This window comes from Balaenoptera physalus (assembly GCF_965194825.1).
Source record: "Balaenoptera physalus genome assembly, chromosome: 19".
NCBI classification, from domain to species: domain Eukaryota; kingdom Metazoa; phylum Chordata; class Mammalia; order Artiodactyla; family Balaenopteridae; genus Balaenoptera; species Balaenoptera physalus.
Window position 1 is genome coordinate 2,689,837 of NC_138900.1, and position 23,674 is coordinate 2,713,510.

At 45.5% G+C, this 23,674-nt stretch overlaps 1 protein-coding gene and 1 long non-coding RNA gene across 2 annotated transcripts in view; one reads left to right on the plus strand and one right to left on the minus strand.

The window, feature by feature from the left end:
* The window catches only part of LOC309648221 (zinc finger and SCAN domain-containing protein 5B-like), a 163,310-nt gene extending 156,852 nt beyond the window's left edge, over positions 1-6,458 (minus strand). The window contains exon 1 of the mRNA XM_082436644.1: positions 6,421-6,458. The gene's annotated coding sequence lies outside the window, so the exon portion shown is untranslated. The remainder of the gene's footprint in view (positions 1-6,420) is intronic.
* Positions 6,459-7,457: 999 nt separating this feature from the next.
* LOC309648343 lies at positions 7,458-13,560 on the plus strand. The gene is made up of 3 exons (XR_014256617.1): positions 7,458-7,526; positions 8,684-8,753; positions 12,552-13,560. It is a non-coding gene; the product is annotated as an uncharacterized lncRNA (long non-coding RNA).
* Positions 13,561-23,674: the final 10,114 nt, after the last annotated feature.

The window sequence follows — 23,674 nt, forward strand, 5'->3', positions numbered from 1 at the left end:
CAGGCTGTGTTCACGCCGCCAACCCCAGTCCTCTCCCTGCGATCCGACCGAAGCCCGAGCCTCAGCTCCCAGCCCCGCCCGCCCCGGCGGGTGCGCAGACAAGCCTCTCGGGCTGGTGAGTGCTGCTCGGCGCCGAGCCTCTGTGTGGGAATCTCTCCGCTTTGCCCTCTGCACCCCTGTGGCTGCGCTCTTCTCCGCGGCTCCGAAGCTTCCCCTTCCGCCACCCACAGTCTCCGTCCGCGAAGGGGCTCCTAGTGTGTGGACACCTTTCCTCCTTCACGGCTCCCTCCCACTCGTGCAGGTCCCGTCCCTATTCTTTGTCTCTATTGTTTCTCTTTTCTTTTGCCCTGCCCAGGTACGTGGGGAGTTTCTTGACTTTTGGGAAGTCTGAGGTCTTCTGCCAGCGTTCAGTAGGTGTTCTGTAGGAGCAGTTCCACATGTAGACGTATTTCTGAGGTATTTGTGGGGAGGAAGGTGATCTCCACGTCTTACTCCTCTGCCATCTTGAAGGTTGATCTTTTTTATTTTTAATCTAGTTTGCCAGATAGTCTTTAAATAGTGTTCAGCCCACTTATGTTTATTAATTTATTTTTTGTGGTCAAAAGTTTTTATTGAAGCAGAATTGATTTACAGTGTGTTAATTTCTACTGTACAGCAAAGTGAGTTTTATACATATATATGCATTCTTTTTAAATATCCTTTTTATTATGGTTTATCCCATGATGTTAAATATAGTTTCCTGTGCTATACAGTAGGACTTGATCGATTCGATATATAATAGTTTGCTTCTGCTAAAACCCAAACTCCCAACCCTTCACCCTGCCTCCCCACCTCCCCACCTCCTCACCTCCCCACCTCCCCACCTCCCCACCTCCCCACCTCCCCCTTGGCAGTCACTAGCCTGTTCTTTGTATCTGAGGCCTCACAGTCTCTTGATTCTTCTCATCTTTCATTGTTCTACAAGAACCTTCAGATGGTAGGATACCATCAGTGGTCTTTGGCTGAAGTGGAAGATTCCATTTACATCAGATGGATTTTTATTTAGAAACCCATCTCTGCGTCTCCTCTCCCAGGTGGGGATGATTAACACCTAAAAGAGGAGGACTCAGCAATTACCTGTAGCAGCTGGGTCTTGGTGGCTTCTTGCCCTATCCCGAGAGACAGGCTGCAACAAAGGGGCTGGGACGCCCGGAGACAGACCTGATAGGAGCCAGAGCAACCCAAGGGCCAATCACAGGCTGCGGTGCACCATCCTTTGGGTGCACTAGTCTTGCTTTAGCCATAGGGGGGCCCCCTGAATCTGGAGATTGTGGGCCCATACAGAGAGGACCAGGCACTCCAGGTCCAAGGGGGTCCTTTGCTGTCACATCGTCCCCAGCTCCCACACCCCTGCATGGTCCAGCCTTGGGACCCAACCTGCTTAGGTTCCAGGGATGTGACACCAGCTCAGATCACTGAGGCCTGAAGGGAATAGAGTCAGCATTTCTTTTATTCGCTTATTTCAATTTTTATTATGTATTGGTGTATAGGTAATTGACAGTGTTGGGGTATTGTGTTGTTTGGTTTTGCGGGGAGTAGAGCAACTTGATTCAATTATACATAGAGGTATAGTTGTTCCTTTATGGGTTCCTTTCACATTTAGGTTATTACAGTGTAGAGTTCCTTGTGCTATCCAGTGGGTCCTTGTTCATTATCACTTTTACAAATATTTCTGTGTATATGTCAACCTCAAATTGCGAATTTACCTACATGCTCCTTTCCCCTGTGATAACAGCAAGTTTGTTTTCTAAGTCTGTGAGCCTGTTTCTCTTTTGGAAACAGGTTCATTTGTTTCCATTTTTACATTCCGCCTGTAAGTGATATCATCTTACTTGTCTTTCTACGTCTGAGTTACTTCACTTAGTATAATCATCTCTGCTTCGATCCCTGTTGCTGCAAGTGGAATTCATTCGTGCTTTTTTATGGCTTAATAATATTCCATTGGGTACAGGTGCCACACTTTCTTGATCCATTCATCAGTCATTATACAATTTGTTTGTTTCCATGTCTTGGCTATTGTAAGCAGTGCTGCCGTGAAAGTTGGGGAGCAGGTGTCTCTCCAAATTCAGGTTTTCTCCAGATCTCGGCAGTGTGAGGTGATACCTGATTGAAGTTTTACTCTGCATTTCTCTAATAATGAGTGATGCTGAGCATCTTTCCATGTGCTTTTTTTTTTCTACAGTGTGAATAAAATTGACACCTTCAAATTGGCTTCCTGAATGGCTGCCCTGTTTTGCATTCTTCTTCGATGAACTAGCCCCGGGTTTTTCTGGAGGGCAGGTGTTATATATTCACAGCCCCACAGGCCTTGTGATTATTGAGGGCCCGTCCGCAGCGTTTTCCACGTTGTAGTTACAGGAAAAGGCCACAAGGTGGCAGCATTTCTTCTTGCCCAAGTCTCTCTTTTTTGTTTTTTTTCTTTTATCCGTTTTAAGTTAATTTTTATTTTATATGGGAGGAGGGTTGATTTGCAGTGACGTGTTTTGGGTTTACCTGTACAGCAACGTAATTCTGTTATACATAGAGGTCTATCTAGTTTTTTCTGGTTGGTTTTCCAGAAGGTGATTATAGTGTGTTGAGTAGAGCTCCTTGAGCTATTCACAAGGTCCTTTTGGATGATCTACGATCCATATTAGTGTTTATATCCTGCCAATCCCAACCCCCAAATGTATCCCTCACCACACCTTTCCTGTATGGCCATCGTACATTTCTTATCTACCACTGAGAGTCTGTTTCTGTTTTGTCAATTAGATCATTTACATGAATTGATAGGTTTTACCTATAAGTGATATCTTATGCTATTTGTCTTTCTCTCTCTGACCTCATTCACCTAGTAGGATAATCTGTTAGTCCCTCCTTGTTGCTGCAGATGGTATGTTTTCATTCTTCTTGTTGGCTGAGTAGTAATTCATTGTATGTGTGTACCCCATAATGTTCATCTTTCTTTTGATGCACATTTTGGGTGGATTCTGTATCTGGACTTGCACTAATTGTGCTGCCATGAAAATACAGGTGGCACGTGTCGTTCTGAATTATGATCATATCGGGATGCAAGGGCAGGAGAGGGATTGCCGGATCCCATATTGGTTCTCTGTGTAGCTATGTTACAGGAAGGTCCATACAGATCTCCACAGTGACTGCAACAGTTGACATTCCCTGCAAGAGTGTAGGATGATTCCCTTTTGCACACGTGCTCTGCAGCCTTTATTCCTTGTCGATTTTTTTGGCGATGGCCAGTCTGAGGGTGTGAGGTGATTCCTGATTGTAGTTTTACTCTCCATTTCTCTAATAACGAGTGATGCTGAGCATCTTTCCATGTGCTTTTTTTTTCTCCAGTGTGAGTAAAATTGACAGCTTCAAATTGGCTTCTTGAACGGCTGCCCTGTTTTGCATTGTATTTCGATGAACTAGTCCCGGGTTTTTCTGGAGGGCACGTGTTATTTATTCACAGCCCCACAGGCCTTGCGATTATTGAGGGCCCGTCCGCATCGTTTTCCAAATTGTAGTTACAGGAAAAGGCCACAAGGCGGCAGCATTTCTTTTTGCCCAAGGCTGTGTGTCTTTTTTTTTCTTTTTTCTGTTTCAAGTTAGTTTTTATTTTATATAGGAGTAGAGTTGATTTGCAGTGACGTGTTTTGGGTTTACCAGTTCAGCAACGTGATTCCGTTATACATAGAGGTCTATCTAGTCTTTTTCGGGTTGTTTTTCCAGAAGGTGATTATAGTGTGTTGAGCAGAGCTCCTTCAGCTATTCACAAGGTCCTTTTTGATGATCGATGGTCCATATTAGTGTTTATATTCTGCCAATCCCAACCTCCAAATGTATCCCTCACCCCACCTTTCCTGCATGGTCATCATAAGTTACTTGTCTGCCACTGGGAGTCTGTTTATGTTTTGTCAGTGAGATCATTTGTATGAATTGATAGGTTTCACCTATAAGGGATATCTTATGCTGCTTGTCTTTCTCTGACCTCATTCACCTAGTATGATCATCTGTTACTCTATCCTTCTTGCTGCAGATGGTATGTGGTCACTCTTCTTTTTGGCTGAGTACAATTTCTTTGTATGTATGTACCCCATAATGTTCATTTTTCTTTTGATGCACATTTGGGTGGATTCTATATCCGGAGTTGTCCTAATCGTGCTGCCATGAAAATACAGGTGGCACGTGTCGTTCCGAATTATGATCATATCGGGATGCAAGGCCCGGAGTGGGATTGCCAGTTCCCATATTGGTTCTCTGTGTAGCTATGTTACAGGAAGGTCCATACAGATCTCCACAGTGACTGCACCAGTTGACATTCCCTGCAAGAGTGTAGGACGATTTGCTTTTGCCCACGAGCTCTGCAGCCTTTATTCTTTGTAGATTTTTTTGGCGATGGGCAGTCTGAGTGGTGTGAGGTGATACCTGATTGTAGTTTTACTCTCCATTTCTCTAATAACGAGTGATGCTGAGCATCTTTCCATGTGCTTTTTTGTTTCTACCGTGTGAGTAAAATTGACAGCTTCAAATTGGCTTCTTGAACGGCTGCCCTGTTTTGCATTGTATTTCGATGAACTAGCCCCGGGTTTTTCTGGAGGGCACGTGTTATTTATTCACAGCGCCACAGGCCTTGCGATTATTCAGGGCCCTTCAGCAGCGTTTTCCACGTTGTTGTTACAGGAAACGGCCACAAGGCGGCAGCATTTCTTCATGCCCAACTCTGGTTACTCGGGGAAGCCGAGCCTGAAGGAAAGTCCTGTTCCTGGGTCCTCAGTTTGAGTGGAATGTGCCAGAAGAAACACCGAAGGGCTTGTGTCTCATTGCTTCCTCTCCCTTGGCCTTCAACCTGCAGACAAATCCCAGTGCCTGGAAAACCGCTCTGATGACGGAGCTGTGGTCCATAGGTGGGGCGACTCCGTGGAAGGAGGCTGGAGGAGGGAACCCCACCCCCAGGAGACGTGGACCCCCGGGGACTTTTGAAAGCTCTCCTTCCCGCCCAGAACGCAGCATCGTTTCTGGTGCCCGAGGCTTGGTGTAGCTGTAGGGGAGCCCCCCTGGATCTGGAGATTGTGGGATGCAGAGGGGACCAGGCAGTCCAGGTCTAAGGGGGTCCTTTGCTGTCACATCGACCCCAGCTCGCTCAGCACCGCGACAGTCCAGCTTTGGGCCCCAAGCCTGCTCCGCGTCCATGGATGAGACCCCAGCCCAGGTCCCCGAGGGCTGAGGGAAATGGGGTTGGCATTTTTTAATTGTAATGTGTATTTTGTACTGGTGTATAGGTGATTTAGTTGGGTGTGGGCGTTTTTTGTTTGTTTTATTTCAGTGTACAGCAAGTGATTCAGTTATACATACACGTATATATGTTCCTCTTTGGGTTCTTTTCCCGTGTAGTTTATTAGAGTGTTGAGTAGAGTTCCTTGTCCTATCCGGTGGGTCCTTCTGGATTACCTGTGTTTTTAATATTAGCCTGTATACATTAATGGCAACCTGCCCATTTCTCCCTCACCCCACCTTTCCCGTTTGGTGAGCATGACTTCATTTTCCATAGCTGTGAGGCTGTCTCTGTTTTGCACATTAATTCCTCTGAATCCATATTTAGATGCCACCTCTAAGTGGTATCATGTGGTACTTGTTTTTGTGTGTCTCAGTTCTTGACTGAGTATGATCATCTCTCCTTCCACTCCTGTGGCTGGAAATGGAATGATTTCATTCTTTGTTTATGGCTGAGTTCTGTTCCGTTGGGTACAGGTGCCGCAGCTGCTTGAGCGATTCATCTGTCCTCCTACACTTTGGTGGCTTCCGTGTCTTGCCAGTTGTAAGCAGTGCTGCGGTGAACGCTGGGGTGCAGGTGTCTGTCCAAAGTTTGGTTTTCCCTGGATCTCCGCCCAGGAGAGGGATTGCTGGGTGCCATGGTATTTGTATTTTTACATTTTACAGGACCCTTCCCATCGTTATCTGCAGTAGATGTACCGATTTACATTCCACCAAGAGTGTAGGAGGGATCCGTTTTGCACACCCCATGTCCAGCATGTATTGCTTGTAGATATCTTGATGATGGCCCTTTTGACCTCTGTGAGGTGATACCTCGTGGTACTTTTGATTTGCCTTTTTCTGAGAATTAGTCATCATGAGCATCTCTTCCTGTGTTTTTCGGCCCTCTGTAAGTCTTCTTTTTTTTTTAAAGGCTCTTTTTTTAAAACATATATGCTAGGTATTTTCTTAAAATTGTATTTATTTATGTATTTATTTATGGCTGTGTTGGGGCTTCGTTTCTGCGAGAGGGCCCTCCCTAATTTCGGCAAGCGGGGGCCACTCACTGTCGCGGCCTCTCCCGTTGCGGAGCACAGGCTCCAGTCGCGCAGGCTCAGTAATTGTGGCCCACGGGCGCATCCGCTCCACGGCATGTGCGATCCTCCCAGACCAGGGCTCGAACCCGTGTCTCCTGCATTGGCAGGCAGACTCTCAACCACTGCGCCAGGGAAGTGGTTGGGAAGCCCCTGTAAGTCTTCTTTAAAGAACTGTTTCGTACTTTTGCATATTTAGTGGTTTTTTTAAAAATGTTACTCAGCTGCATGAGCTACTTGTATGTTTCGGACATTAATTTCTTTGGGTAGCTTCGATTGCAAGTCTTTTTGTCCATTTTGCAGGTTGTCTTTTTGTGTTGTTACGGTTTCCTTTGCTGTGCAAATACCTTTCGGTTTAATCAGGTCCCATTTGCACGTTTTTATTTTTCATTTCTTTGCGTCGTGGTTGAATAAAACCTTGCTGCGATTTAGGTCGAAGCTTTTCAAAAGCGTACGTTGTCCTCAAGGGTTTTATAGTACCCGTCCTTACCTTTAGGGCTTTTTTCGAGTTGGAGTTTATTTTTGTGTAAGGATTTAGGGAGCATTCTATTATCATTGTCTATTTTGTAAGGAACCCCCCTCAGTGCTCTCCATAGAGGCTTCTACCGTTTTACGTTCCCCCCAACAGTGTAGGAGGGTTACCTCTGCTCCACGCCCTCTCCAGCATTTCTTATTCGTAGGTTAAGTTGACAATGGCCTCGTGACTGGTGGCAGGTGATACCTTGTTATAGTTCTGATACGCAGCTCTCTAACGTTCAGCGAGGTTGAAACATGTCAGGTCCTGTTTTGAAATTTTGTTTTTACCATAGTGTGAGCAAAGTAACCTCTTGAATGTGGCTTCTTGAACCTCTGCCCTGTTGTGAATTCCTTCTCAGTCGCCTACCTCAGCACATTTCTTGAGGGCAGGCGTGCTTTTCCTCCCAGCACGGGTTGTGAGTATGAAGCGCCCAGCAGCACCGTTTCTAGTAAAGTTTAGTTACGGGAGACGGCCCCAAGGCAGCAGTATTACTTCTGGACCAAGTCTGTCTGTTTGTGTTTTTTTTCCTTTTTTCCCTTTCAAGTTAATTTTTACTGTATATGGGAGTAGAGTTGATTTGCAGTGACGTGTTTTGGGTTTACCTGTTCAGCAACGTGATTCTGTTATACATAGAGGTGTATCTAGTGTTTTTCGGGTTGGTTTTCCAGAAGGTGATTATAGTGTGTTGAGGAGAGCTCCTTGAGCTATTCACAAGGTCCTTTTGGATGATCTACGATCCATATTAGTGTTTATATGCCAATCCCAACCCCCAAATGTATCCCTCACCCCACCTTTCCTGTATGGTCGTCGTACGTTTCTTGTCTGCCACTGAGAGTCTGTTTCTGTTTTGTCAATTAGATCATTTGCATGAATTGATAAATTTCACCTATAAGGGATAGCTTATTCTATTTGTCTTTCTCTCTCTGACCTCATTCACCTAGTATTATAATCTGTTAGTCCCTCCTTGTTGCTGCAGATGGTATGTTTTCATTCTTCTTGTTGGCTGAATAGTAATTCATTGTATGTATGTACCCCATAATGTTCATTTTTCTTTTGATGCACATTTTGGGTGGATTCTGTATCCGGACTTGCCCTAATTGTGCTGCCATTAAACTACAGGTGGCACGTGTCGTTCTGAATTATGATCATATCGGGATGCAAGGGCAGAGAGTGATTGCCGGATCCCATATTGGTTCTCTGTGTAGCTATGTTACAGGAAGGTCCATACAGATCTCCACAGTGACTGCACCAGTTGACATTCCCAGCAAGAGTGTAGGACGATTCCCTTTTGCCCACGTGCTCTGCAGCCTTTATTCCTTGTCGATTTTTTTGGCGATGGGCAGTCTGAGTGGTGTGAGGTGATACCTGATTGTAGTTTTACTCCCCATTTCTCTAATAACGAGTAATGCTGAGCATCTTTCCATGTGCTTTTTTTTTTCTACAGTGTGAAGTAAAATTGACAGCTTCAAATTGGCTTCTTGAACGGCTGCCCTGTTTTGCATTGTTTTTCGATGAACTAGCCCCGGGTTTCTCTGGAGGGCAGGTGTTATTTATTCACAGCCCCACAGGCCTTGCGATTATTGAGGGCCCGTCCGCAGCGTTTTTCACGTTGTAGTTACAGGAAAAGGCCACAAGGCGGCAGCATTTCTTTTTGCCCAAGGCTGTGTGTCTTTGTTTTTTTTTTTCTTTTTTCTGTTTCAAGTTAATTTTTATTTTATATTGGAGTAGAGTTGATTTGCAGTGACGTTTTGGGTTTACCAGTTCAGCAACGTGATTCCGTTATACATAGAGGTCTATCTAGTCTTTTTCGGGTTGTTTTTCCAGAAGGTGATTATAGTGTGTTGAGTAGAGCTCCTTGAGCTATTCACAAGGTCCTTTTAGATGATCGATGGTCCATATTAGTGTTTATACCCTGCCAATCCCAACCTCCAAATGTATCCCTCACCCCACCTTTCCTGTATGGTCATCGTAAGTTTCTTGTCTACCTCTGAGACTCTGTTTATGTTTTGTCAGTGAGATCAATTGTATGAATTGGTAGGTTTCACCTATAAGGGATATCTTATGCTGCTTGTCGTTCTCTGACCTCATTCACCTAGTGTGATCATCTGTGACTCTATCCTTCTTGCTGCAGATGGTATGTGTTCACTCTTCTTTTTGGCTGAGTACAATTTCTTTGTATGTACCCCATAATGTTCATTTTTCTTTTGATGCACATTTGGGTGGATTCTATATCCGGAGTTGTCCTAATCGTGCTGCCATGAAAATACAGGTGGCACGTGTCGTTCCGAATTATGATCATATCGGGATGCAAGGCCCGGAGTGGGATTGCCGGATCCCATATTGGTTCTCTGTGTAGCTATGTTACAGGAAGGTCCATACAGATCTCCACAGTGACTTCCACAGTTGACATTCCCTGCAAGAGTGTAGGACGATTTGCTTTTGCTCACGTGCTCTGCAGCCTTTATTCCTTGTAGATTTTTTTTGGCGATGGGCAGTCTGAGTGTGTGAGGTGATACCTGATTGTAGTTTTACTCTCCATTTCTCTAATAACGAGTGATGCTGAGCATCTTTCCACGTGCTTGTTTTTTTCTACAGTGTGAGTAAAATTGACAGCTTCAAATTGGCTTCTTGATCGGCTGCCCTGTTTTGCATTGTATTTCGATGAACTAGCCCCGGGTTTTTCGGGAGGGCAGGTGTTATTTCTTCACAGCCCCACAGGCCTTGCGATTATTCAGGGCCCTTCAGCAGCGTTTTCCACGTTGTTGTTACAGGAAACGGCCACAAGGCGGCAGCATTTCTTCATGCCCAACTCTGTGTACTCGGGGAAGCCGAGCCTGAAGGAAAGTCCTGTTCCTGGGTCCTCAGTTTGAGTGGAATGTGCCAGAAGAAACACCGAAGGGCTTGTGTCTCATTGCTTCCTCTCCCTTGCCCTTCAACCCCCAGACAAATCCCAGTGCCTGGGAAACCGCTCTGATGTCGGAGCTGTGGTCCATAGGTGGGGCGACTCCATGGATGGAGGCTGGAGGAGGGAACCCCACCCCCAGGAGACGTGGACCCCCGGGGACTTTTGAAAGCTCTCCTTCCCGCCCAGAACGCAGCATCGTTTCTGGTGCCCGAGGCTTGGTGTAGCTGTAGGGGAGCCCCCGTGGATCTGGAGATTGTGGGATGCAGAGGGAACCAGGCAGTCCAGGTCTAAGGGGGTCCTTTGCTCTCACATCGACCCCAGCTCGCTCAGCACCGCGACAGTCCAGCTTTGGGCCCCAAGCCTGCTCCGCGTCCATGGATGAGACCCCAGCCCAGGTCCCCGAGGGCTGAGGGAAATGGGGTTGGCATTTTTTAATTGTAATGTGTATTTTGTACTGGTGTATAGGTGATTTAGTTGGGTGTGGGCGTTTTTTGTTTGTTTTATTTCAGTGTACAGCAAGTGATTCAGTTATACCTACATGTATATATGTTCCTCTTTGGGTTCGTTTCCCATGTAGTTTATTAGAGTGTTGAGTAGAGTTCCTTGTCCTATCCGGTGGGTCCTTCTGGATTACCTGTGTTTTTAATATTAGCCTGTATACATTAATGGCAGCCTGCCCATTTCTCCCTCACCCCACCTTTCCCGTTTGGTGAGCATTACTTCATTTTCCATAGCTGTGAGGCTGTCTCTGTTTTGCACATTAATTCCTCTGGATCCATATTTAGATGCCACCTCTAAGTGGTATCATGTGGTACTTGTTTTTGTGTGTCTCAGTTCTTGACTGAGTATGATCATCTCTCCTTCCACTCCTGTGGCTGGAAATGGAATGATTTCATCCTTTGTTTATGGCTGAGTTCTGTTCCGTTGGGTACAGGTGCCGCACCTGCTTGAGCGATTCATCTGTCCTCCTACACTTTGGTGGCTTCCGTGTCTTGCCAGTTGTAAGCAGTGCTGCGGTGAACGCTGGGGTGCAGGTGTCTGTCCAAAGTTTGGTTTTCCCTGGATCTCCGCCCAGGAGAGGGATTGCTGGGTGCCATGGTATTTGTATTTTTACATTTTACAGGACCCTTCCCATCGTTATCTGCAGTAGATGTACCGATTTACATTCCACCAAGAGTGTAGGAGGGATCCGTTTTGCACACCCCATGTCCAGCATGTATTGCTTGTAGATATCTTGATGATGGCCCTTTTGACCTCTGTGAGGTGATACCTCGTGGTACTTTTGATTTGCCTTTTTCTGAGAATTAGTCATCATGAGCATCTCTTCCTGTGTTTTTCGGCCCTCTGTAAGTCTTCTTTTTTTTTTTAAAGGCTCTTTTTTTAAAATATATATGCTAGGTATTTTCTTAAAATTGTATTTATTTATGTATTTATTTATGGCTGTGTTGGGGCTTCGTTTCTGCGAGAGGGCCCTCCCTAATTTCGGCCAGCGGGGGCCACTCACTGTCGCGGCCTCTCCCGTTGCGGAGCACAGGCTCCAGTCGCGCAGGCTCAGTAATTGTGGCCCACGGGCGCATCCGCTCCACGGCATGTGCGATCCTCCCAGACCAGGGCTCGAACCCGTGTCTCCTGCATTGGCAGGCAGACTCTCAACCACTGCGCCAGGGAAGTGGTTGGGAAGCCCCTGTAAGCCTTCTTTAAAGAACTGTTTCGTACTTTTGCATATTTCGTGGTTTTTTAAAATGTTACTCAGCTGCATGAGCTACTTGTATGTTTCGGACATTAATTTCTTTGGGTAGCTTCGATTGCAAGTCTTTTTGTCCATTCTGCAGGTTGTCTTTTTGTGTTGTTACGGTTTCCTTTGCTGTGCAAATACCTTTCGGTTTAATCAGGTCCCATTTGCACGTTTTTATTTTTCATTTCTTTGCGTCGTGGTTGAAAAAAAAACCTTGCTGTGATTTAGGTCGAAGCTTTTCAAAAGCGTACATTTTCCTCAAGGGTTTTATAGTACCCGTCCTTACCTTTAGGGCTTTTTTCGAGTTGGAGTTTATTTTTGTGTAAGGATTTAGGGAGCATTCTATTATCATTGTCTATTTTGTAAGGAACCCCCCTCAGTGCTCTCCATAGAGGCTTCTGCCGTTTTACGTTCCCCCCAACAGTGTAGGAGGGTTACCTCTGCTCCACGCCCTCTCCAGCATTTCTTATTCGTAGGTTAAGTTGACAATGGCCTCGTGACTGGTGGCAGGTGATACCTTGTTATAGTTCTGATAGGCAGCTCTCTAACGTTCAGCGAGGTTGAAACATGTCAGGTCCTGTTTTGAAATTTTGTTTTTACCATAGTGTGAGCAAAGTAACCTCTTGAATGTGGCTTCTTGAACCTCTGCCCTGTTGTGAATTCCTTCTCAGTCGCCTACCTCAGCACATTTCTTGAGGGCAGGCGTGCTTTTCCTCCCAGCACGGGTTGTGAGTATGAAGCGCCCAGCAGCACCGTTTCTAGTAAAGTTTAGTTCCGGGAGACGGCCCCAAGGCAGCAGTATTACTTGTGGACCAAGTCTGTCTGTCTGTGTTTTTTTTTCCTTTTTTCCCTTTCAAGTTAATTTTTCCTGTATATGGGAGTAGAGTTGATTTGCAGTGACGTGTTTTGGGTTTACCTGTTCAGCAACGTGATTCTGTTATACATAGAGGTGTATCTAGTGTTTTTCGGGTTGGTTTTCCAGAAGGTGATTATAGTGTGTTGAGGAGAGCTCCTTGAGCTATTCACAAGGTCCTTTTGGATGATCTACGATCCATATTAGTGTTTATATGCCAATCCCAACCCCCAAATGTATCCCTCACCCCACCTTTCCTGTATGGTCGTCGTACGTTTCTTGTCTGCCACTGAGAGTCTGTTTCTGTTTTGTCAATTAGATCATTTGCATGAATTGATAAATTTCACCTATAAGGGATAGCTTATTCTATTTGTCTTTCTCTCTCTGACCTCATTCACCTAGTATTATAATCTGTTAGTCCCTCCTTGTTGCTGCAGATGGTATGTTTTCATTCTTCTTGTTGGCTGAATAGTAATTCATTGTATGTATGTACCCCATAATGTTCATTTTTCTTTTGATGCACATTTTGGGTGGATTCTGTATCCGGACTTGCCCTAATTGTGCTGCCATTAAACTACAGGTGGCACGTGTCGTTCTGAATTATGATCATATCGGGATGCAAGGGCAGAGAGTGATTGCCGGATCCCATATTGGTTCTCTGTGTAGCTATGTTACAGGAAGGTCCATACAGATCTCCACAGTGACTGCACCAGTTGACATTCCCAGCAAGAGTGTAGGACGATTCCCTTTTGCCCACGTGCTCTGCAGCCTTTATTCCTTGTCGATTTTTTTGGCGATGGGCAGTCTGAGTGGTGTGAGGTGATACCTGATTGTAGTTTTACTCCCCATTTCTCTAATAACGAGTAATGCTGAGCATCTTTCCATGTGCTTTTTTTTTTCTACAGTGTGAAGTAAAATTGACAGCTTCAAATTGGCTTCTTGAACGGCTGCCCTGTTTTGCATTGTTTTTCGATGAACTAGCCCCGGGTTTCTCTGGAGGGCAGGTGTTATTTATTCACAGCCCCACAGGCCTTGCGATTATTGAGGGCCCGTCCGCAGCGTTTTTCACGTTGTAGTTACAGGAAAAGGCCACAAGGCGGCAGCATTTCTTTTTGCCCAAGGCTGTGTGTCTTTGTTTTTTTTTTTCTTTTTTCTGTTTCAAGTTAATTTTTATTTTATATTGGAGTAGAGTTGATTTGCAGTGACGTTTTGGGTTTACCAGTTCAGCAACGTGATTCCGTTATACATAGAGGTCTATCTAGTCTTTTTCGGGTTGTTTTTCCAGAAGGTGATTATAGTGTGTTGAGTAGAGCTCCTTGAGCTATTCACAAGGTCCTTTTAGATGATCGATGGTCCATATTAGTGTTTATACCCTGCCAATCCCAACCTCCAAATGTATCCCTCACCCCACCTTTCCTGTATGGTCATCGTAAGTTTCTTGTCTACCTCTGAGACTCTGTTTATGTTTTGTCAGTGAGATCAATTGTATGAATTGGTAGGTTTCACCTATAAGGGATATCTTATGCTGCTTGTCGTTCTCTGACCTCATTCACCTAGTGTGATCATCTGTGACTCTATCCTTCTTGCTGCAGATGGTATGTGTTCACTCTTCTTTTTGGCTGAGTACAATTTCTTTGTATGTACCCCATAATGTTCATTTTTCTTTTGATGCACATTTGGGTGGATTCTATATCCGGAGTTGTCCTAATCGTGCTGCCATGAAAATACAGGTGGCACGTGTCGTTCCGAATTATGATCATATCGGGATGCAAGGCCCGGAGTGGGATTGCCGGATCCCATATTGGTTCTCTGTGTAGCTATGTTACAGGAAGGTCCATACAGATCTCCACAGTGACTTCCACAGTTGACATTCCCTGCAAGAGTGTAGGACGATTTGCTTTTGCTCACGTGCTCTGCAGCCTTTATTCCTTGTAGATTTTTTTTGGCGATGGGCAGTCTGAGTGTGTGAGGTGATACCTGATTGTAGTTTTACTCTCCATTTCTCTAATAACGAGTGATGCTGAGCATCTTTCCACGTGCTTGTTTTTTTCTACAGTGTGAGTAAAATTGACAGCTTCAAATTGGCTTCTTGATCGGCTGCCCTGTTTTGCATTGTATTTCGATGAACTAGCCCCGGGTTTTTCGGGAGGGCACGTGTTATTTCTTCACAGCCCCACAGGCCTTGCGATTATTCAGGGCCCTTCAGCAGCGTTTTCCACGTTGTTGTTACAGGAAACGGCCACAAGGCGGCAGCATTTCTTCATGCCCAACTCTGTGTACTCGGGGAAGCCGAGCCTGAAGGAAAGTCCTGTTCCTGGGTCCTCAGTTTGAGTGGAATGTGCCAGAAGAAACACCGAAGGGCTTGTGTCTCATTGCTTCCTCTCCCTTGCCCTTCAACCCCCAGACAAATCCCAGTGCCTGGGAAACCGCTCTGATGTCGGAGCTGTGGTCCATAGGTGGGGCGACTCCATGGATGGAGGCTGGAGGAGGGAACCCCACCCCCAGGAGACGTGGACCCCCGGGGACTTTTGAAAGCTCTCCTTCCCGCCCAGAACGCAGCATCGTTTCTGGTGCCCGAGGCTTGGTGTAGCTGTAGGGGAGCCCCCGTGGATCTGGAGATTGTGGGATGCAGAGGGAACCAGGCAGTCCAGGTCTAAGGGGGTCCTTTGCTCTCACATCGACCCCAGCTCGCTCAGCACCGCGACAGTCCAGCTTTGGGCCCCAAGCCTGCTCCGCGTCCATGGATGAGACCCCAGCCCAGGTCCCCGAGGGCTGAGGGAAATGGGGTTGGCATTTTTTAATTGTAATGTGTATTTTGTACTGGTGTATAGGTGATTTAGTTGGGTGTGGGCGTTTTTTGTTTGTTTTATTTCAGTGTACAGCAAGTGATTCAGTTATACCTACATGTATATATGTTCCTCTTTGGGTTCGTTTCCCATGTAGTTTATTAGAGTGTTGAGTAGAGTTCCTTGTCCTATCCGGTGGGTCCTTCTGGATTACCTGTGTTTTTAATATTAGCCTGTATACATTAATGGCAGCCTGCCCATTTCTCCCTCACCCCACCTTTCCCGTTTGGTGAGCATTACTTCATTTTCCATAGCTGTGAGGCTGTCTCTGTTTTGCACATTAATTCCTCTGGATCCATATTTAGATGCCACCTCTAAGTGGTATCATGTGGTACTTGTTTTTGTGTGTCTCAGTTCTTGACTGAGTATGATCATCTCTCCTTCCACTCCTGTGGCTGGAAATGGAATGATTTCATCCTTTGTTTATGGCTGAGTTCTGTTCCGTTGGGTACAGGTGCCGCAGCTGCTTGAGCGATTCATCTGTCCTCCTACACTTTGGTGGCTTCCGTGTCTTGCCAGTTGTAAGCAGTGCTGCGGTGAACGCTGGGGTGCAGGTGTCTGTCCAAAGTTTGGTTTTCCCTGGATCTCCGCCCAGGAGAGGGATTGCTGGGTGCCATGGTATTTGTATTTTTACATTTTACAGGACCCTTCCCATCGTTATCTGCAGTAGATGTACCGATTTACATTCCACCAAGAGTGTAGGAGGGATCCGTTTTGCACACCCCATGTCCAGCATGTATTGCTTGTAGATATCTTGATGATGGCCCTTTTGACCTCTGTGAGGTGATACCTCGTGGTACTTTTGATTTGCCTTTTTCTGAGAATTAGTGATCATGAGCATCTCTTCCTGTGTTTTTCGGCCCTCTGTAAGTCTTCTTTTTTTTTTTAAAGGCTCTTTTTTTAAAATATATATGCTAGGTATTTTCTTAAAATTGTATTTATTTATGTATTTATTTATGGCTGTGTTGGGGCTTCGTTTCTGCGAGAGGGCCCTCCCTAATTTCGGCCAGCGGGGGCCACTCACTGTCGCGGCCTCTCCCGTTGCGGAGCACAGGCTCCAGTCGCGCAGGCTCAGTAATTGTGGCCCACGGGCGCATCCGCTCCACGGCATGTGCGATCCTCCCAGACCAGGGCTCGAACCCGTGTCTCCTGCATTGGCAGGCAGACTCTCAACCACTGCGCCAGGGAAGTGGTTGGGAAGCCCCTGTAAGCCTTCTTTAAAGAACTGTTTCGTACTTTTGCATATTTCGTGGTTTTTTAAAATGTTACTCAGCTGCATGAGCTACTTGTATGTTTCGGACATTAATTTCTTTGGGTAGCTTCGATTGCAAGTCTTTTTGTCCATTCTGCAGGTTGTCTTTTTGTGTTGTTACGGTTTCCTTTGCTGTGCAAATACCTTTCGGTTTAATCAGGTCCCATTTGCACGTTTTTATTTTTCATTTCTTTGCGTCGTGGTTGAAAAAAAAACCTTGCTGTGATTTAGGTCGAAGCTTTTCAAAAGCGTACATTTTCCTCAAGGGTTTTATAGTACCCGTCCTTACCTTTAGGGCTTTTTTCGAGTTGGAGTTTATTTTTGTGTAAGGATTTAGGGAGCATTCTATTATCATTGTCTATTTTGTAAGGAACCCCCCTCAGTGCTCTCCATAGAGGCTTCTGCCGTTTTACGTTCCCCCCAACAGTGTAGGAGGGTTACCTCTGCTCCACGCCCTCTCCAGCATTTCTTATTCGTAGGTTAAGTTGACAATGGCCTCGTGACTGGTGGCAGGTGATACCTTGTTATAGTTCTGATAGGCAGCTCTCTAACGTTCAGCGAGGTTGAAACATGTCAGGTCCTGTTTTGAAATTTTGTTTTTACCATAGTGTGAGCAAAGTAACCTCTTGAATGTGGCTTCTTGAACCTCTGCCCTGTTGTGAATTCCTTCTCAGTCGCCTACCTCAGCACATTTCTTGAGGGCAGGCGTGCTTTTCCTCCCAGCACGGGTTGTGAGTATGAAGCGCCCAGCAGCACCGTTTCTAGTAAAGTTTAGTTCCGGGAGACGGCCCCAAGGCAGCAGTATTACTTGTGGACCAAGTCTGTCTGTCTGTGTTTTTTTTTCCTTTTTTCCCTTTCAAGTTAATTTTTCCTGTATATGGGAGTAGAGTTGATTTGCAGTGACGTGTTTTGGGTTTACCTGTTCAGCAACGTGATTCTGTTATACATAGAGGTGTATCTAGTGTTTTTCGGGTTGGTTTTCCAGAAGGTGATTATAGTGTGTTGAGGAGAGCTCCTTGAGCTATTCACAAGGTCCTTTTGGATGATCTACGATCCATATTAGTGTTTATATGCCAATCCCAACCCCCAAATGTATCCCTCACCCCACCTTTCCTGTATGGTCGTCGTACGTTTCTTGTCTGCCACTGAGAGTCTGTTTCTGTTTTGTCAATTAGATCATTTGCATGAATTGATAAATTTCACCTATAAGGGATAGCTTATTCTATTTGTCTTTCTCTCTCTGACCTCATTCACCTAGTATTATAATCTGTTAGTCCCTCCTTGTTGCTGCAGATGGTATGTTTTCATTCTTCTTGTTGGCTGAATAGTAATTCATTGTATGTATGTACCCCATAATGTTCATTTTTCTTTTGATGCACATTTTGGGTGGATTCTGTATCCGGACTTGCCCTAATTGTGCTGCCATTAAACTACAGGTGGCACGTGTCGTTCTGAATTATGATCATATCGGGATGCAAGGGCAGAGAGTGATTGCCGGATCCCATATTGGTTCTCTGTGTAGCTATGTTACAGGAAGGTCCATACAGATCTCCACAGTGACTGCACCAGTTGACATTCCCAGCAAGAGTGTAGGACGATTCCCTTTTGCCCACGTGCTCTGCAGCCTTTATTCCTTGTCGATTTTTTTGGCGATGGGCAGTCTGAGTGGTGTGAGGTGATACCTGATTGTAGTTTTACTCTCCATTTCTCTAATAACGAGTGATGCTGAGCATCTTTCCACGTGCTTTTTTTTTTTCTACAGTGTGAGTAAAATCGGCAGCTTCAAATTGGCTTCTTGAACGGCTGCCCTGTTTTGCATTGTTTTTCGATGAACTAGCCCCGGGTTTCTCTGGAGGGCAGGTGTTATTTATTCACAGCCCCACAGGCCTTGCGATTATTGAGGGCCCGTCCGCAGCGTTTTTCACGTTGTAGTTACAGGAAAAGGCCACAAGGCGGCAGCATTTCTTTTTGCCCAAGGCTGTGTGTCTTTGTTTTTTTTTTTCTTTTTTCTGTTTCAAGTTAATTTTTATTTTATATTGGAGTAGAGTTGATTTGCAGTGACGTTTTGGGTTTACCAGTTCAGCAACGTGATTCCGTTATACATAGAGGTCTATCTAGTCTTTTTCGGGTTGTTTTTCCAGAAGGTGATTATAGTGTGTTGAGTAGAGCTCCTTGAGCTATTCACAAGGTCCTTTTAGATGATCGATGGTCCATATTAGTGTTTATACCCTGCCAATCCCAACCTCCAAATGTATCCCTCACCCCACCTTTCCTGTATGGTCATCGTAAGTTTCTTGTCTACCTCTGAGACTCTGTTTATGTTTTGTCAGTGAGATCAATTGTATGAATTGGTAGGTTTCACCTATAAGGGATATCTTATGCTGCTTGTCGTTCTCTGACCTCATTCACCTAGTGTGATCATCTGTGACTCTATCCTTCTTGCTGCAGATGGTATGTGTTCACTCTTCTTTTTGGCTGAGTACAATTTCTTTGTATGTACCCCATAATGTTCATTTTTCTTTTGATGCACATTTGGGTGGATTCTATATCCGGAGTTGTCCTAATCGTGCTGCCATGAAAATACAGGTGGCACGTGTCGTTCCGAATTATGATCATATCGGGATGCAAGGCCTGGAGTGGGATTGCCGGATCCCATATTGGTTCTCTGTGTAGCTATGTTACAGGAAGGTCCATACAGATCTCCACAGTGACTTCCACAGTTGACATTCCCTGCAAGAGTGTAGGACGATTTGCTTTTGCTCACGTGCTCTGCAGCCTTTATTCCTTGTAGATTTTTTTTGGCGATGGGCAGTCTGAGTGTGTGAGGTGATACCTGATTGTAGTTTTACTCTCCATTTCTCTAATAACGAGTGATGCTGAGCATCTTTCCACGTGCTTGTTTTTTTCTACAGTGTGAGTAAAATTGACAGCTTCAAATTGGCTTCTTGATCGGCTGCCCTGTTTTGCATTGTATTTCGATGAACTAGCCCCGGGTTTTTCGGGAGGGCAGGTGTTATTTCTTCACAGCCCCACAGGCCTTGCGATTATTCAGGGCCCTTCAGCAGCGTTTTCCACGTTGTTGTTACAGGAAACGGCCACAAGGCGGCAGCATTTCTTCATGCCCAACTCTGTGTACTCGGGGAAGCCGAGCCTGAAGGAAAGTCCTGTTCCTGGGTCCTCAGTTTGAGTGGAATGTGCCAGAAGAAACACCGAAGGGCTTGTGTCTCATTGCTTCCTCTCCCTTGCCCTTCAACCCCCAGACAAATCCCAGTGCCTGGGAAACCGCTCTGATGTCGGAGCTGTGGTCCATAGGTGGGGCGACTCCATGGATGGAGGCTGGAGGAGGGAACCCCACCCCCAGGAGACGTGGACCCCCGGGGACTTTTGAAAGCTCTCCTTCCCGCCCAGAACGCAGCATCGTTTCTGGTGCCCGAGGCTTGGTGTAGCTGTAGGGGAGCCCCCGTGGATCTGGAGATTGTGGGATGCAGAGGGAACCAGGCAGTCCAGGTCTAAGGGGGTCCTTTGCTCTCACATCGACCCCAGCTCGCTCAGCACCGCGACAGTCCAGCTTTGGGCCCCAAGCCTGCTCCGCGTCCATGGATGAGACCCCAGCCCAGGTCCCCGAGGGCTGAGGGAAATGGGGTTGGCATTTTTTAATTGTAATGTGTATTTTGTACTGGTGTATAGGTGATTTAGTTGGGTGTGGGCGTTTTTTGTTTGTTTTATTTCAGTGTACAGCAAGTGATTCAGTTATACCTACATGTATATATGTTCCTCTTTGGGTTCGTTTCCCATGTAGTTTATTAGAGTGTTGAGTAGAGTTCCTTGTCCTATCCGGTGGGTCCTTCTGGATTACCTGTGTTTTTAATATTAGCCTGTATACATTAATGGCAGCCTGCCCATTTCTCCCTCACCCCACCTTTCCCGTTTGGTGAGCATTACTTCATTTTCCATAGCTGTGAGGCTGTCTCTGTTTTGCACATTAATTCCTCTGGATCCATATTTAGATGCCACCTCTAAGTGGTATCATGTGGTACTTGTTTTTGTGTGTCTCAGTTCTTGACTGAGTATGATCATCTCTCCTTCCACTCCTGTGGCTGGAAATGGAATGATTTCATCCTTTGTTTATGGCTGAGTTCTGTTCCGTTGGGTACAGGTGCCGCACCTGCTTGAGCGATTCATCTGTCCTCCTACACTTTGGTGGCTTCCGTGTCTTGCCAGTTGTAAGCAGTGCTGCGGTGAACGCTGGGGTGCAGGTGTCTGTCCAAAGTTTGGTTTTCCCTGGATCTCCGCCCAGGAGAGGGATTGCTGGGTGCCATGGTATTTGTATTTTTACATTTTACAGGACCCTTCCCATCGTTATCTGCAGTAGATGTACCGATTTACATTCCACCAAGAGTGTAGGAGGGATCCGTTTTGCACACCCCATGTCCAGCATGTATTGCTTGTAGATATCTTGATGATGGCCCTTTTGACCTCTGTGAGGTGATACCTCGTGGTACTTTTGATTTGCCTTTTTCTGAGAATTAGTCATCATGAGCATCTCTTCCTGTGTTTTTCGGCCCTCTGTAAGTCTTCTTTTTTTTTTTAAAGGCTCTTTTTTTAAAATATATATGCTAGGTATTTTCTTAAAATTGTATTTATTTATGTATTTATTTATGGCTGTGTTGGGGCTTCGTTTCTGCGAGAGGGCCCTCCCTAATTTCGGCCAGCGGGGGCCACTCACTGTCGCGGCCTCTCCCGTTGCGGAGCACAGGCTCCAGTCGCGCAGGCTCAGTAGTTGTGGCTCATGGGCCCAGCCGCTCCGCGGCATGTGGGATCTTCCCAGACCAGGGCTCGAACCCGTGTCTCCTGCATTGGCAGGCAGACTCTCAACCACTGCGCCAGGGAAGTGGTTGGGAAGCCCCTGTAAGCCTTCTTTAAAGAACTGTTTCGTACTTTTGCATATTTCGTGGTTTTTTAAAATGTTACTCAGCTGCATGAGCTACTTGTATGTTTCGGACATTAATTTCTTTGGGTAGCTTCGATTGCAAGTCTTTTTGTCCATTCTGCAGGTTGTCTTTTTGTGTTGTTACGGTTTCCTTTGCTGTGCAAATACCTTTCGGTTTAATCAGGTCCCATTTGCACGTTTTTATTTTTCATTTCTTTGCGTCGTGGTTGAAAAAAAAACCTTGCTGTGATTTAGGTCGAAGCTTTTCAAAAGCGTACATTTTCCTCAAGGGTTTTATAGTACCCGTCCTTACCTTTAGGGCTTTTTTCGAGTTGGAGTTTATTTTTGTGTAAGGATTTAGGGAGCATTCTATTATCATTGTCTATTTTGTAAGGAACCCCCCTCAGTGCTCTCCATAGAGGCTTCTACCGTTTTACGTTCCCCCCAACAGTGTAGGAGGGTTACCTCTGCTCCACGCCCTCTCCAGCATTTCTTATTCGTAGGTTAAGTTGACAATGGCCTCGTGACTGGTGGCAGGTGATACCTTGTTATAGTTCTGATACGCAGCTCTCTAACGTTCAGCGAGGTTGAAACATGTCAGGTCCTGTTTTGAAATTTTGTTTTTACCATAGTGTGAGCAAAGTAACCTCTTGAATGTGGCTTCTTGAACCTCTGCCCTGTTGTGAATTCCTTCTCAGTCGCCTACCTCAGCACATTTCTTGAGGGCAGGCGTGCTTTTCCTCCCAGCACGGGTTGTGAGTATGAAGCGCCCAGCAGCACCGTTTCTAGTAAAGTTTAGTTCCGGGAGACGGCCCCAAGGCAGGAGTATTACTTCTGGACCAAGTCCGTCTGTTTTTGTTTTTTTTTCCTTTTTTCCCTTTCAAGTTAATTTTTCCTGTATATGGGAGTAGAGTTGATTTGCAGTGACGTGTTTTGGGTTTACCTGTTCAGCAACGTGATTCTGTTATACATAGAGGTCTATCTTGTCTTTTTCGGGTTGGTTTTCCAGAAGGTGATTATAGTGTGTTGAGGAGAGCTCCTTGAGCTATTCACAAGGTCCTTTTGGATGATCTACGATCCATATTAGTGTTTATATGCCAATCCCAACCCCCAAATGTATCCCTCACCCCACCTTTCCTGTATGGTCGTCGTACGTTTCTTGTGTGCCACTGAGAGTCTGTTTCTGTTTTGTCAATTACATCATTTGCATGAATTGATAAATTTCACCTATAAGGGATAGCTTATTGTCTTTGTCTTTCTCTCTCTGACCTCATTCACCTAGTATTATAATCTGTTAGTCCCTCCTTGTTGCTGCAGATGGTATGTTTTCATTCTTCTTGTTGGCTGAATAGTAATTCATTGTATGTATGTACCCCATAATGTTCATTTTTCTTTTGATGCACATTTTGGGTGGATTCTGTATCCGGACTTGCCCTAATTGTGCTGCCATTAAACTACAGGTGGCACGTGTCGTTCTGAATTATGATCATATCGGGATGCAAGGGCAGAGAGGGATTGCCGGATCCCATATTGGTTCTCTGTGTAGCTATGTTACAGGAAGGTCCATACAGATCTCCACAGTGACTGCACCAGTTGACATTCCCAGCAAGAGTGTAGGACGATTTGCTTTTGCTCACGTGCTCTGCAGCCTTTATTCCTTGTAGATTTTTTTGGCGATGGGCAGTCTGAGTGGTGTGAGGTGATACCTGATTGTAGTTTTACTCTCCATTTCTCTAATAACGAGTGATGCTGAGCATCTTTCCATGTGCTTTTTTTTTTCTACAGTGTGAAGTAAAATTGACAGCTTCAAATTGGCTTCTTGAACGGCTGCCCTGTTTTGCATTGTTTTTCGATGAACTAGCCCCGGGTTTTTCTGGAGGGCAGGTGTTATTTATTCACAGCCCCACAGGCCTTGCGATTATTCAGGGCCCGTCCGCAGCGTTTTTCACGTTGTAGTTACAGGAAAAGGCCACAAGGCGGCAGCATTTCTTTTTGCCCAAGGCTGTGTGTCTTTGTTTTTTTTTTTTCTTTTTTCTGTTTCAAGTTAATTTTTATTTTATATTGGAGTAGAGTTGATTTGCAGTGACGTGTTTTGGGTTTACCAGTTCAGCAACGTGATTCCGTTATACATAGAGGTCTATCTTGTCTTTTTCGGGTTGTTTTTCCAGAAGGTGATTATAGTGTGTTGAGTAGAGCTCCTTGAGCTATTCACAAGGTCCTTTTAGATGATCGATGGTCCATATTAGTGTTTATATCCTGCCAATCCCAACC